The sequence below is a fragment of the Barbus barbus genome (assembly GCF_936440315.1).
Source record: "Barbus barbus genome assembly, chromosome: 5".
In the NCBI taxonomy this organism is placed as follows: Eukaryota; Metazoa; Chordata; class Actinopteri; order Cypriniformes; family Cyprinidae; genus Barbus; species Barbus barbus.
Genome location: NC_136733.1, coordinates 36,895,631 through 36,906,859, shown reverse-complemented (window position 1 = coordinate 36,906,859; position 11,229 = coordinate 36,895,631).

The window sequence follows — 11,229 nt, the reverse complement described above, 5'->3', positions numbered from 1 at the left end:
ATTTTCAATTCCCGTGTCACAGGTTTACAGCTACTAAATGGCATCAGTAATTGCATCAGCTCTTCAGAACTTGATTGGCTCAATCTCTTTGACAGTAGAACTCTTACGTCAAAGCATCCAATCATACGTGCTCAAAATGTAAATCTTTGATCACACATAGCAACAATACAGAACAATACAATTAATATTCATTTACTTAACTATTAGAATTGCGATGGTATGTTAAAGTGCCCTCATTAAGCCAATTTTTTGAGGTTCCTCATATCATTTTGGGAGTCTTCTACAATAGGTTTACATGTATGCAAGATCAAGCAATGCTTTCGTTTTCTCAAAATATGCTATTCATTTCCAACAATTCTCAAATGATTCATTCAAAGCAGTTCTAAAATTTAGTCTCTCTAAACCCCTCCTTTCCATGAGCCTACTCTGCTCTGATTGGTCAGATAGCCCAGTCTGTTGTGATTTGTCTACCGTGTACAACACGTGTTGAAAGCATACGGCCATTGCCATAGTTCCATATTTTCAACGCTCGATAGAAATAAACATCTATTATTTATCATTGTTGTGATTCAGTGGAGCCAGCTGGTCCAAATAAACTGGGTACTGAGCAATCTTTCAAGAGCAAGCGTTTTATGAATCCTGCCATGAACTCCCCAAGATTAGAGAAGCAGTCGTTAGTAAAATGACGAGTTTGACAGCGTTCGCAGCCGGCCAACAAACATTTGTGAGCATTATACAAATGTATTTCCACGTGATGTGTAGCTGTCACTGAAGTGGGATTCATATTACTAATGGCTCATGTATACTGTTCAGAGTCAATTAGGGGGGCAATAACTTTATTTTTCGAGCACTTTCAGCTTTGCAACTTTCCAGACCGTTTGCATTTACATACAGCTATGTTACACAGTGCATGAAAGGCACTATTCAAAATGGCATACTAGAGGAGCTTTTTACATACTGAGTTTATGCCTTGCAATTCTGACTCTATTGTTTCTCAAGTCCAAATTTTGAGATAAAAGTCACAATTGCCTTATTTTAAACTTCCATATTTATTCTTTGGAGAACACCAAAATTAGATATTTAAACTGTTTCTCTGTTTTTGTCTATAGTGAATGCAGTTTTGGATGCCACTGACTTTCATTGTATGGACAAAAAAGCGGTTGAAACAGTCTTCAAAATACCTTGTGTGTGTGTGTGTGTGTGTGTGTGTAGTTCATAGATGAAAGAAAGTCCTACAGGTTTTTTATGACACGAGTAAATTACAATTCAAATGATTCATTTGTGGGTGAACTATCCCTTTAAGGAAAATGCTGTATGTGTGAAAGCATTTTGTTTGTCAAGGTTTAAAATCTACCAACTCCAAAACTCGCCTGCGGTGCTACCTGTTATAGCTGTTTGTACTTTGTTTGGACATGAGAATGTCTCAAAGGGAATTATTTATTACCTTCTGCACTGTTTTTTGGATTACTTCGCTGTTTTTGTCTTTCATTTAGAGCCTAGAGGCTAACGGCTGCCTTGCTGTAATGTAATTTGTCCCTGAGGCATTTTAACCCCACAAAAAGATTGTTCTGGAAGTCCATCAGGGGAGAAAGACACTGGAGACATACAGCTCCATTGCCCCCATTTTGCCCATCAGTAGAGCAAAGACACCCTCCTGGGAGAAAGTGTGGGAAATGAAGGCTTTGATGTAGAAGGTGTATTTGTGTCTGAGAGAATGTGAGGGTTTGTTTTAATAGAAAAGTAAAAAGAGGAGTGCACATTTAGGAAATAATATACAATCATTTTGTGAACATTTCTCGGTCTGCTGGTAGACTAAACAGTTTATGGCAAATATATTGGTGTGCAACCATTCGTTTAAAATTACATGAAGAGACGAGTATTTGATATAAACATATGGATATTTCACACATGTATGGCATATAAGAATATGAATATCACACCTGTAGGTGCCATAAAAAAAACATTGTCCTAATGCATTCACATTTGTCCAAAAGAAAAAAAAGGAAACGCCAAACTAAACTCCCTTCCTATACGTAGTTGAGCTCATCAGCTCTCTCTAGATAGTTGTGTGTGTGTGTGTGTGTGTAAGGGTGTTGAAGATTTTAGTACTGGATAAATATTTAACATGATGGGGAAAGGAGGTAAAGATAGTGAGAGAGAGACAGAGAGCAATGAGGAGAAAAGAAACCTGTGATACAGCAGCAGTGAATACACACTTGTTTGATCTGCTTCTCTCCTTTTATTTCCCTGTATTCTCTTTGTTTCATTCTGTTTGTCTTTTTTCAGAAGTGAGAGAGGAAACTCAAAGCAAGACTGAAGAAAACGAGCAAGGGATGTGAGATGGGTAGATGGAACTGCACACAAATATTAGCATGAGCAAACAGACAATCTCAGACTTGCTTTGAGACCAGGCACGAGACGTGGAGTGCTAACAGGGTCTAAACATACACTCATTCAGTATGAACCACTACAGTGCTAATACTCTGAGGGCATTTTTCATTTTTAAAGTACTTTCTCAAAATGTGTTTGTAGAAACAACTTTGAAGGAGTTTTGATATTGACTTCTCTCATGTCAGTCGTCTTATGACAGCTGTTTGGCTCATATGAGTCAATTAAACATGCCTGGCTAATAAAAATGGACACATTTACAATGAATATCCAAAGTCATTACACACTGAATTCCATTAAAATATCTTAATTGTGAAAGCAAAACCAGTCATAAGTAGCATGAGTATATTTGAAGTGAAGTGACATTCAGCCAAGTATGGTGACCCATACTCGGAATTCGTGCTCCGCATTTAACCCATCCAACGTGCACACACACAGCAGTGAACACACACACACACCGTGAACACACACCCGGAGCAGTGGGCAGCCATTTATGCTGCGGCGCCCGGGGAGCAGTTGGGGGTTCGGTGCCTTGCTCAAGGGCACCTCAGTCGTGGTATTGAGGGTGGACAGAGCGCTGGACATTCACTCCCCCCACCTACAATTCCTGCCGGCCGGGGACTCGAACCCGCAACCTTTGGATTACAAGGCCGACTCTCTAACCATTAGGCCACGACTTCCCCCACAAATATTACATATTTGTAGCAATAGCCAACAATTGAATGGGTCAAAATTATTGATTTTTCTTTTATGCCAAAAATTCATTAGGATATTAAGATCATGTTCCATGAAGATATTTTGTAAATTTCCTACCATAAATATATCAAAACTAATTTTGTTATCAGTAATATGTATTGCTAAGGACTTCATTTGGACAACTTTAAAGGCAATTTACTCAATATTTAGATTTTTTTGCACCCTCAGATTCCAGATTTTCAAATAGTTGTATCTCCTATGCTAACAAACCATATATCAATGGACAGCTTATTTTTAGCTTTCAGCTGAAGTATAAATCTAAATTTCAAAAAAATTGACTCTTATGACTGGTTTTATTGTCCAGGGTCACAATTTGTTATCTGAATTTCCAGCATACTTGCGTTGTCCTCTGCGTTTGTGTGACTATGTGCATTCATGAAACATCTCTGGAAGCCATGCAAGACTTCACTCTCTCATCACTGATGTTCTCGAATCCAATTTTCTATGGTCCTTTGCACCCCGCTATTTTATCAAACTCCTCTTCAGGAGTGTGGTTACCTGGGCCTGTCATTATTCCATTAACCATTAACCGCTTTCGTGTTATCAGCTTCCACTGCCATGCTTGTCTCCCTCATTAACATTGATTTCTCTCCGAAACACGGAAGGAGCGAGGTCCGGCTCACAACACCGCACATCCATCTCTTTCTCACAAACACACTCTCATTTGTCATTTATCTCCTGCTCTTTTTCGCCTGTGTGTCTCTTATGATGCAAATATGCAAATATGTGCCTTGACGCAAACCTGGCCACCATTTACCTTGAATTTCTTCACTCACACACATCGCTGGATTCCAATGTGTGTAAACACACGCACACACACACAGCTTTCTTTAATCACCCGTCTCATTCTCGCCCCTGTTCATGTTGAGATCCATACGCTCTGCACATACTAATAATGTCTCTTTGTTCATTTCAACCCTTGCAGAATTCTTGCGGCTTCCTAATTTTTGGATTCGACCCTTCTGTTGTTTTCTTCTCCCTCTGTATTCGTTCATTCATTTATTCCTCCTTCTGCTTTGGCTCTCTCTCTTTCTTCCTTCTCTCTGTACTGATGTAAAGGTTATCAGTTCCTGGCAAAACCTCTCTGCATTATAAATGAACAGCTGAAAACCCACTCCAGGGACAATTAAACCTGAGGCTGTTTAGCATGCAGAAAGAAAAAGAGGGAGGGATTGACGAGGCCGAGGCTGGGTGAAGAAGAGAAGGCTGGCACTTGAGCAGAGGATTTAGTTTGTTTGTTAGCCCTGAGTCTGCTTTGAGCACAGACACCTACATTCCCCTGAACTCACCATCCATGTGAATCATGCCGCCTTTCAGTATGTTTACTGGAGTATTTGTGCACTGTGATGTGCAACAATGCCAATAGTAATGATTGCATCAGTCTTGATTATATTCATTCTACGTCTCCATCACACCATCCTCCTCTCTGCTCCAGCACCCTAATTTTTCTTTCTCTTGTTCTTCTCCTTAGTGCTTCTCCTACTCTATCCACAGTACATTCTGGGTAACTCCCACAATGCACCTATCTACGTCTAGTAGTTTGAAAGCACCAGATGGTTGTGATTGTCTCTGTCAGTTATGCTCAGGAGGAAAAGATAAACCTGACTTCACCCTTCTCCAAAGTTTTGTATTTGTATTTGTAAATTTTGAGCTCTCGGAAGTGATGATAGCCATGGAGGCTGTAAGAGACTATGTAATATTATTCATTATTTTTCATTGTTGTTTTCTTGGGATTATGACTTAATGTTCTTGTGATCTCAACATAAAAGCTTTCGTCCAGGTGAATAAAGCACTTATTTTTATTTTTTTCTTCATATTACTTTAAGACATGATAGTCTAGTAGCATCATTTTTGTTTAGTATACAATGGGACAAGATAGACCAATATAGTTAATCGCAGCAACTGAAATTGTCATTGCATTTCAAATGTATAATGCTTATTTCATATAAAAAAAGATGTTACCCAATCACAGCATTTTCATTTCCATTTTAAATCAGAGGGCATTTTATTTCTAAATTATGACCGTTTTGCTATACGAGCTGCACATTGACTACTCTAAAATATATCCAAGTTTCATTTCTATAGTATTGTCCCTTGAGGAGATATAATAAAATGGTTGCTGAAATGTGAGGGGTGTACTCACTTTTGTGAGATAGTGTATACAACACATAACACGTCATGTCATGAAGGATGTTGTAATGGTACACTGGTATGCATGTATGCAAACATCAGACATTATGTTTGTATGATAATGCATCAGTAAGTTGTGTGCAGAGTTTGGAGTTTTGTACTGCATTCATAGTTTTTCTGGTAACACAGCAATGTAATGTTACATTTTTAAATTTATGTAATTTGATTACCGTTACTAATGTCAATAAAATTATGTTACTTAAGTTACAAACGCAATATATTGTTGTTTGACTTGTTTATAATAGCTCACTTTTTCCACAAGGTGTACAGAATTGTCTGGTCACTGTAATTTTGGCCATTTAGTTGGATCCTTGACCTACAGACACGACAGTGTGTATGGGTCAGTAAACCTCAACCAATTGCTAAGGGTTAGCTTATTAGTGTAAGACAACCTGTCTTTTCTGCAGGCAAATCATTAAAATAACTGCAGATGGTTATTTGCAAAATCATTGAGAGATGGCTGCAGAAAACACACACAAAAATGACATAAAGTGCATATTTTGAATTATAAATAGCAAATATAAATTCCTTTTGTTGTTTTTTGAAAGGTCAAAATAAGTCAAGATCATGATAAAGTTAAGTGGATCACGCCACAACAAGACAGAAAAATGAATAATGCATTTCCTTTTCTATAGATAGCATTATTCGCTTGGCATAATTAAAACCATAATGTCCAGCTCCACTCAATTCTGTTGGATAAGCTCATTTGGCTAGACGTGCAGGTTTGTGTTTGTGAGTGGAATCAACAAGAAGAACCAAGAAAAGCTGCACTGGCTGCCAGGTGGAGAGAGTGTGGATTGGACTTCAAAGCCCAGGAGTGAGCTGGGATTGCTTCAGTTGGAAAAAGATGGAAATGAGAAGATCAGCTCTGAATGAGATGGACATTTCTGTTTTCTTTTTTTCATTTGACAGATGCAGCCCACACTGTGTGTCATGTTCCTGAGGTTATGCAGCATGAAAATACCCAGCGCAATCACTTTTAGTCAAACAATTAATAACTGACTGTGATGATATTTTCATCTTCTCATTCCATTGGCTGTAGTATATCTGACCGATCTACACCGTCGTATTCTCTCTTTTTTTTTCACCTCTCTCTGGTCTGTCTTCCAGTACTCAACTATCCTGTAAATGGGTAAAGATGTGGGCACTTTGATCTGGAATTCCCAGCATGGATTCCCACTGAACCGCAGGACTGTCTGCCACTGTATGCATCCAGGGAACAGTGCACTCAACTGGGGCTGGAGATGATGGATGTGGCCCTCGCACCACTGGAGGAAGCCTCCATGTGTTTCAAGCTCCATAACACACCTACTCATTCATCTCTCTCCCTCCCATCCAGCACAACATTCCCATATGCTCTCAGTAATTACGGCCTGTATGTTCTCTCTGATGCACAGTGGAGGGAGGAACACTCTGTGGATGCATCTGTGAAGGTGCGTATAAACGGTCTCCTCAAGCTCCTCTTCCTCTTGAGCGAATAGCAGCAGTGCTCTTCCCTCTCATTTCTTTTCTTTATCTGTCTTATTTTAGACCTGCGATCTCATTACAAGGCTGTTGGTGAATTTTAAAGGCTCGATTAGACGAGTTTAAAAAGGAATGACTAAAACTGAAAGTCAAACCATTTTTCTTCTTCGTATTCCTCCCCGCAAACACGCCTCAGGAGTGGCCACGGAGCCCGGTTAAGTCTCTTAGCATCTCACCCTCCTGCTGAGAGACAAGACAGATCAAAAAACCTTCTCTCTGCGCTCTCCTTCCCTCATCCCCTCCCTTTATCCATGTCTTTTTCTTTCTCATGTCATTTCTTTTCCACTCATTCCAATTCTTTCTTTTAATTTTTTCCCATCCCTCTTCAGTCCTATCCTATTTTGGTCATCTGCTTTCATGTGGCAATTTGAGAGACTGACTCGAAGAGTCTTTTTTGGGGTGTGTGGAGGGAGGGAAGGTGTAAACGAAAAAAGGATGATGGATTGGTTTGTTTTGCAAACCCAAGCATGCTGCATCCCTCCACCCTAGATATGCAGTGTTCCTTTCTGCAGTTTCTTGAGTAGACTAATTATTGAAAAAATATGCAAAACCATTAAAATTTAGATATAGTGTTTGTGTAATTAATTTAACCCTTTCTTCTGTGATTTCTCCTTTTTCAATTTAGTGTAAATCCATTTGCTGCCATCAAGCTTGTTTTCCAGAGTAAGTCCACTTTTTTGTGGACCCATTGTGCCATCTAGTGGTTGAGACATAGTAGGCCTACCAGTCTACAAAATAATATTGATTTATTGTTTTTAAGTCATATATATTCCAGTTAAATCCTGTATATTAGACACGTTGTTAAACAATTAATGTACAGCATTACATTCACTTATTTAGACAATTCTTTGAAAAAAACTTTTCAAGAAAAGAAAATGAAGGGTATTATTAGATTTAGGTATTATTAGATTCAAACGCTATCATGCTAGTATGGAATTTTCCAATATTATTTACACGAGTAAATGCTGGTTATTTAAAGAAACACAGCACAGTTACACCAAGTCAGGGGGATAGAAATATCACATCTAATAAATTTACTAGTTCTTATTCAGGAGTTGAGGAATTAAAGGCAGTCAAAATATTAGCATATATCTATGCATATTGTTGAGCAATAAGGACAACAGAAGAGCTGGAAAACAATTCAGGTTTAAGATGCAGCTCATACAGAGGATCTTTATCTGGTCGGTACATTTACGTTTATCATCTTACTAAATGAGCTAGTATGAATTAATCTTTATATTTAATATGTGTTAATATAGAAAATATCCATGTCCACTATAGTTAAGAAGACTAAATGAATCTTTGGTGGTGTTATAGGATGGAAAGTAGGATTTTGAGTCAGATTATGGATGATAAAACCTTCTATAACTGAGATTTACATTCATTCATTCTTTGTTGTGTGTTTGTTCTTTATTGTGTCTGTTCTTTCAGATAATATATTTGAATGTAATGAACTTTGGATATAAAATACTGTAATTATCTTGAAGATGTTTCATTATATATAGAATTGTTTTGTCACAAAACTGCTTCTACATTCATTGACCCCTCAACAGCATTTGAATGGAAACATCTGATGAAGGAAGTCAGCAGTTGAAATGGGGTCAGTGAAGTGGGATCTGAAAGTCACCGCACGCATCTGAGGTTCCATTTGTAAAACAAATGTGACATTTTTTCCACTTTATTTCCCATGTAATGCACAGAAGAAAACAAATCGAATTAACAAATCAATTACAAAACGAAACACTTGACTTGTGTATAACTGAAATACTGTTTTCAAAAGCACTTCTGAAAAATATGAAAAGTCAAATAACTGTTTAAATTACAATATTTAATAAAAAAATGCCTTGGGACTGAAGTTAGCTGTGTGTTTGAGATATTCTAACACAGATGCCAGTCACCAGATCATATATTATGTATAAACAAAATTTGTATTTATGCATAAACGTTGTCTTTTTAATTTGAACCCCAGTTTATATACAACAAATAAAGTGATAGATAGATATATACACACTCAGTGCAGAGGGTTTGCTGTCACAGAATGACCTCCATTTGCCATTCTAGCTTCAAGCAATCAACGTATATTTGTGACTGACATGTTGGATGGGTGAGTAAGGTGGAGGGGGTTGAAAAAACAATATTTCTAAAACGGAGAGTGCTATTTAGACAGGTAAAAATGATTTTAAAAGTATGAATAAATAAAGAAACATGGATTTATGTTCATCTCTGTAACTGTTGCACTATGAATTGCTATGTTATATATTGCTTGTCACAGTAAATGCTAATAAAAATGTCTTAAATGATCACACAAAACCTTGATGTGTTATGCTTATGGATATTTCAGTTTTTCTAGTGATAAATTAGTTATATGAGCTGTTTAAGCCTTAAAATTGAATTAAAACAAAACTAAAATTAAATCCAAAGAATGATCCCATGATGGGAACCCCTAAAGGATTCTATATAGAAACTTTTTCCTGGTTACGAAGAACCCTAACTGGTTCTTTTGATTGAACCCTTAAAAGGGGTTCTATATAGAACCTTTTAGGGGTTCCAAATATGTAGTGCCTGATAGAACCTTTTCTTCTAAGAGTGTATTTACGTGCATATAACTGTGTGCACCTTTTATATATTAGTATTTACCACAGTCCTTATATTGAGTGATTAAGAAATGCACATCTACAGTTATTCAGAAAACCATATTTACACTACAGATGAAATATACATATTTAAAACAGAAATATGAGAAGAAATCACTTACTGAGTGAAGTGATAGAAACCTTCATGCTGGCCACAGCTGAATATGTGGTGGTGCTTGTGGGTGAGGCATATGTAACTGTCAATGTGATTTACGCCCTTTGAATTGTTGTGCATAGATAAAACCTCAGTTTAATTTTAGCAATTTTAAAGTATTCAAATTCTTTTTTATTATCACACACTTATACACGCCACGCAAACATATACTATATGTGACCTTGGACCACAAAATCGGTCTTAAGTCGCTGGGGTATACTGTATTTGTAGCAATAGCCAAAAATACATTGTATGGGTCAAAATTATCCATTTTTCTTTTATGCCAAAAATCATTAGGACATTAAGTAAAGATCATGTTCCATGAAGATATTTTGTAAATTACCTACTGTAAATATATTAAAACTTAATTTTTGATTAGTAATATGCATTGCTTAAGACTTCGTTTGGACAAATTTAAGGCGATTTTCTCAATTCCAGATTTTCAAATAGTTGTATCTCAACCAAATATTGTCTTATCATACATCAATGGAAAGCTTATTTATTCAGCTTTCAGATGGTGTATAAATCAAATTTTCAAAAAATTGACACACATGACTGGTTTTGTGGTCCAGGGTCATATATGTTTGTGTATGCGTATCTCTTAAAGCTAATTGCACAACAAATATAAAATAATAATAATAATAATCTTTCAATGTTTGTATTGAACACCATGTTTTTTTACGTTTTTTTTTTTTTAAGGATAACCCTTTTGTCCTCAACATCCATCAGATTTCGATGTAAATTTGTTTCTTATTTAATTGAGTAATTAGTTTAATTAGTTGATTGTTGTATCTAATACAATGGTGTGAAAAGACAATAAGGCAAAACTATTACAACATTCTACCTCTAAGGGTTTTAATGTATGTACATGAGGCCGTAAACCTAGTTAATTTGAAGATGGAGAGAGACCGAGGCTGAATTTGGGTCAGTGGTTTGAGTGGCATGCAAGCATATGTGGACCTCAAAGACCACTCAGCAGATACACAGGCGTCAAATATTTTCCATGTTTGTGTCTGACGTACAAAGAAACCTAACTGCTGATATGAAGAATTATAAAATAAAGCAGGCATCAGCAATTGAAAGGGAGAAATTAAACATTGACACATAAAGGTGTTACATTTTTAAATCATTATATTTTAGTCCATGAGGTCCATTCGTTTCAGTTAAAGTTTCTTGAAATAAAACAGTTGCACTTTATTTGTGCTGTACCTGTACTGTATATTATTTTATAGCAACAGGCTGTTATGCTTGATTTATATGTCTGAAAATGTAACAAGGTTTGACTGGCTTAGTATAATAGCCCTAGCCTATAAATGACCTAATTTGAAAAGAGAGAACTGGATTTATATTTCCCACCTTTCTGCTTAATATGCTGAATAAAATACTTTTAACCACTAACAGTTGATCAATTCATTGGTAATTGTTTTGTGAATAATTAAGTAAAATAGATAACTAATAAAAAACAAAAGTAGGTAATTTAACAGTACTTCACTACACGTTCCTCCCGTATAGAGATGGTCCTCACTGCAGAACACACGATCCAGGGGGTGTGGTTGGATCTAGATCCAACTCCTCCCACCTTAC